The 5342-nt window shown below is 38.5% G+C and overlaps 1 pseudogene; it reads right to left on the bottom strand.

The window, feature by feature from the left end:
• LOC100516004 lies at window positions 390-833 on the bottom strand (annotated as a pseudogene).

Below are 5342 nucleotides of genomic sequence, written 5' to 3'. Positions count from 1 at the left end.
ACATTTTGTCTGTGAGATTCGTCAATGACATTCATCCATACTTCCTTCTGTATATGTAAATACTTCTTTCTCGGGGTACTCTAGTATTCCTCTATGTGAACCTACCACACCTGTTTTTTTTTTTTAATAAAAACTTCCTCTTTAATCAAAGCTTTTAACATGGAACAGATTTCTTGAATAAAATGGAAAGCTTCCAATACATTGAAATATAAATCACCATACACACAATATCTGGCAGGGAAAAAATGAAACAGCAAGTTTTCACAATCCTTGTAATAGCCATGGTCTTATTCTCAGATGCTTCTTCCATCTGTCTAGTGTATTCTGGATACAGAGTTTACATTGATTTGGGGGGGCGGGTCACACTTAGCTGAGGCTGCAACCCAAAGAGTACTCATCCAGCTGGGCCGTGGTCCTGTTGGCTCTGCTTAAGGAGCAAAGCAGTCATCAGCACAGTCAAACAGTGTATAGAACGTTCTTTAAATATCAAAGTGGGAAACAAGAAGGCAACACAATAATGTCATAAGAAAAACGTTAGCAAGTGAGGACAGCTGCGTAAAGCTTGAGGCTAAAAAAAAAATGGCTCCCCAGCTTAATTTCTTTGGCTTCTTGGGCAGTGGCCACTGGAACAACAAGATATGAGGTTCTGGTTCATGGATCATATAGTGGACCCATCCCTGACTCTGCTGAATGCCAAGGTTCCTCCATTCAGATTCAGACATCAAATGGGTTTTAGGGACCAGCTTGGCTATGTCCTTGGGCAACATGACATGCCGATACTCGAACTCCTTGTTGTCGTATTTGTCCGAATAGTAAATTTGTTTGTGCGACATGATCGCTCTGTCGGAGGACCATCAACCCCGCGCCGCCAACTTCCAAACAACTCCTTAGCAGCACCCTACCACACCTGTTTTATCTATTGATGGACATTAGGATAATCTCTATCTTCTGACTGTTATGGGCACCACTCCTATGAACTTTCTAGTCAATGTCTCTTTTGCTGTACTTACCTATGCATTTCTATTTCTGTATCAGTCAAAGAAGACTTGCTGAATTAGTGTTAGTAGATATCACCAAATCATTTTCCTGAGTGGTCCTGCCAATCTGCATCCACACAGACAGGATACGAGAGCTGAAGTTTTCCCCCATACCCATCAACACTTAGTATTTTGTCTTTGTAATTTTAGCCATTTCAGTGGTTTTTTTTATGGTTGGTGTGACATTAAAAAGTAAGATTTTATCTCTTTTCTACTTTAAATCTTCTAATAGCTTGGAACTTTAGAAAAAAAATCCAACCTTCTATTACCTACAGGTTCCTGCAGAGTACAACTCTGGCTCCTCTATGACTTTCTGTACCCAACACTCCCACATGTTCATTGCATTCTGATCACATTGCCTTCATTTCTATTATTTAGGAATTTCCACACTCTTTCCTCCTTCAGATATTTTGTACCAGATGTCTGCCTGGAGGGGGGAATCCTTACACTTTCTCAGACATCAGACATGCCAACACTTACGTAATGAAGTTTTATTCAACACCCACCACCCCTGCACTGTATTCCATGTCTCCATGGTTCTCATCAACCTGCAGTCATCTCTCTAAAAATTCTTATTCATTGTTTTTTCCCACATCTCCCTCTATGCAAACATACTCCACATTCTAGACACTAGGTTGTGAGGTCTGAGAGATTCTGTGTTCTCTCCAGGTGTTTCCAGCACTCTCAATGTCACCTGACACACAACAGGGATTGGATAGCACTGGATGAGTAAGTGAACTGATGCTCGGAACGGAAAACCCCGGGAACCTAAATGCTTTTAGCATCACCCTCTCATCCCCCTGCTGCTTCCCTCTCTTGAAATTCCTTTCATTCCAGCAACAAAAGCTGACCACAGAACTGCTATGTATCCTCAAGCCTCCCATAGAGGAAAAATGTGGAAACTTAAGAACTTAAAAAGTATAGTGATCTTGGTAGAGCCCCAACCCCTTCCCCACAGCCTAACACTGGCTTTTGTAACGTCTGACCTTGACCTGTGAATATATACATGCTTCATCCTCACTGGGAAATCAGATTCAGGTTATTTTCAAAGGGAAATCATCAGCACCATAAAGATATCACCAAAAAAGTAAATTACTAGCTAATATCACTGATGAATATAAACATAAACATCCTTTACAAAATTTTAGCAAACTGAATCTGACAAGATATGAAAAAGATCATACATCAGGATAAAATGGGGTTTATGCAAGTGATGCAAGGATTTTTTAATATCCACACATCAATTGACATAAATTAACAAATTTAATAATCAAAACCATATGATCATCTCAACAGATGCAAAAAAAACTTTTGATAAAATTCAATCTCCTTTTAGGATAAACACTCTTCAGAAAGTGGGCATAGAGGGAACCTACCTCAACATAATCAAGGCCATATAAAAAACACACAGTTAACATCATACTTAATCAAAGACAACACAAACAGATGGAAAGATAAACCATGCTCTAGGATTGCAAAAATGACTATGCTATTCCAAGCAGTCTACAGATTCAATGCCATCCCTATCATTACCAATGGCATTTTCCATATAACTAGAACAAAAGTTTTTTAAATTTGTATGGAAACACAAAAGACCCCAAATAGCCAAATCAATCTTAGGAAAGCAAAATGTAACTGGATAAAACAGGCAAAAGACATGACCCACAAGGACTTAATTTCCGAAAGATAGAAACAGTTCATACAATTCAGTAACAAAAATTCAATAAAAAAGGTGGGAAGACCTAAAGAGATATGTCTATAAAGAAGACATACAAATTGCCAATAGGCTCAAGAAAATATTCTCATCATCGCTAACTACTAGAGAATTGCCAATCAAAACTATCATGAGGAATCACCTGACACTGGTCATAAAAGCCATCACAACAAAGTCTATAACAAATGCTGGTGAGGATGTGGGGAAAAGGGAACCCTCCTACACTGTTGGTTGGAATGTAAATTGGTGTAGCCATTGCAGAAAACATTATCAAGTTTCCTCAAAAACTAAAACTAAAGTTGCTATATGATACAGCAATCCCATTCCTAGCTACATATATCTGGACAAAACTAAAATTCGAAAGATTCCTTCACTCCTATGTTCACGGCAGCATTATTTGCAACAGCCAAGATATAGAAGCAACTTAATGTTTGTTGACAAATGAATGGACAAAGGAGATGTGGTACATATATACAGTGGCATGTACTCAGCCACCGAAAAAAAAAAAAAAGGAAAAAGAAATAATGCCATTTGTAGTAACATGGATGCAACTAGAGAACATAAATGAAGTTAAGTCAAAGAGAAAGACAAATAACATATATCACTTATAAGTTCAATCTAAACTAGGATACAAATAAACTTATGTCTGAAACAGAAGCAGATTATAGGTGGAGAACAGACTTATGGTTGCCAAAGCAGAAGACAGGTGTGTGGGGGAGGGATGGATTGGGATTTGGGATTAGCCAGTACAAACAATTATATGTAAAAGGAATAAACAAAGTCTAACTGTATAGCACAGGGAACAATATTAATATCCTGTAATAAACCATAATTGAATAGTATGAATATATGTACATATGTATAACTGAATAACTTCAGTGTACAGCTGAAGTTAACATAGCAAATCATATATACTTCAATCAAATAAGGAGAAAAAAGCAGCATAAATGAATCAGTTCACAAATTGGGTAAGAGCTCAGCACTACTTGCTCCCCCCAACAGAATACCCTACACAGATACAAAACAAATTGGGTTTTTCTAGAGAAAAAGCCCCTGATAGAGAGGAAATGAAGTTTCTGGCTTGTATACATCAGAGTGACTTTACTGCCTGGAGGCCATGGACTTCCAAATGTTGATTCATGTTCCAATTGCCAAAGCCTGGGGTAGCCAGGGCTGCTTTGGTGAGGTCTCAACAGAAGATTATCAGGACATGAGTCCTGACAGCTGGTAGGGTCCTACTTGAAAATTCCCCAGCTGGGGTCCACTGGCCATGTGCAGCAAGACTGCTTACTGGCTTCTTCAAAATCTGCTACCCAGTCCAAACTTGTACTGCTGTCCACATGACAAGCCAATATATTTAGAGACCACCTGGTGGGGCAAGAAATAGGGACTTTGTGGAAAGCAGGTAGACCAAGATAACAGACTTGTTTCCCAAAGAACTGTCTTGCCTCAGTTAGAGATCAGGCTCCTTTTCTATTCATAGGGATGGGTGTAAAGTGAAGCATTTCCTGGTTCCCATCAGTCTCTGGAGAGGTGTGTTCATTTCTTCCTCCTGCAGCCATTCCTAGGTGGGCCTGGTCAGGATGATCATGTGGAGCTAAACAAGGGTATTTTAGCTTAATGCTCATTCCCTGGGAGGGAGATTTGCCAGAGTTAGGCCCTTATGTACAATCGAATCGTACAGGCAACTTCCCTTTGAGATTAACTTGGAACAGAATACAAAGGTTCTTCCTTATTGCAGAAAGTCTCTGTTCGGTATCTGAAATAGAGTCTCAAAATATATTTTCTTAAATTACGTCTTCATCAGTATAAACAAAACACATTCTTTTATTCCAGAGGAATTTTTTTTTTTCAAATCCTGGGGTTTAGGCTAGGAGGAAGAGAGGACCACATCATCTTGGTGTCAACTTTTAAAAATGAAAATAGCGTCTATGTCATGCAATTTCGTAAGTTGAGATGTGGCTCAGTGTTTTCCATACATTAAGTTTCCCAAACAGTAATAATTGAAGGACTACGTAAAAGTAGCAGACAGTGAGAAAATCAGCAGTTTCTATGAGCTAATTGGTCAGAAGGAGATTTTTGCACGTTTGAGTTGGGAACCCTCAAGTTTGGCTTAATGTGGAAGCCACAGAAAAAATAGCAGGTGGGGAAGAGAATGATCTAGAGTTAAGGGGAAAAATCCATTTTTTAATTAAAATAAAATGCTCACATGAATCACATAATAAGAATTTAAAAACAGGAAAATACAGACATGTGAAAAATTGTATATGAGGATATAGGTGGGAGGGATTTTTTTTTTTTGATGTGCTAACATTATTTTACAACCAAAGTGCATATTTGTGTATGTCTCTGTGCCTTTGTGTGTGTTTGTACACTAGTTTTAGGGAGAGGAAGAGCTACAGGCAATAGTTGATGATATTTAAATTGAGTGTTAATCTTTTACTAAAAGACGTGATCCTCTTAACAAGCATGTCTCAGATTTCTTCAAAGGAAGGCATTGCTGATTAAAGTCCATACATCCCATATGTTCACCTTAAATCTGCAGCCCAAACAGGAAAGTTCCTAAAAATTGTAGCTATCAGACCAGTTGA

The sequence above is a fragment of the Sus scrofa genome, chromosome 3, assembly GCF_000003025.6.
Source record: "Sus scrofa isolate TJ Tabasco breed Duroc chromosome 3, Sscrofa11.1, whole genome shotgun sequence".
Classification (NCBI taxonomy): Eukaryota; Metazoa; Chordata; class Mammalia; order Artiodactyla; family Suidae; genus Sus; species Sus scrofa.
This window is presented reverse-complemented; position numbering and strand designations above follow the sequence as displayed.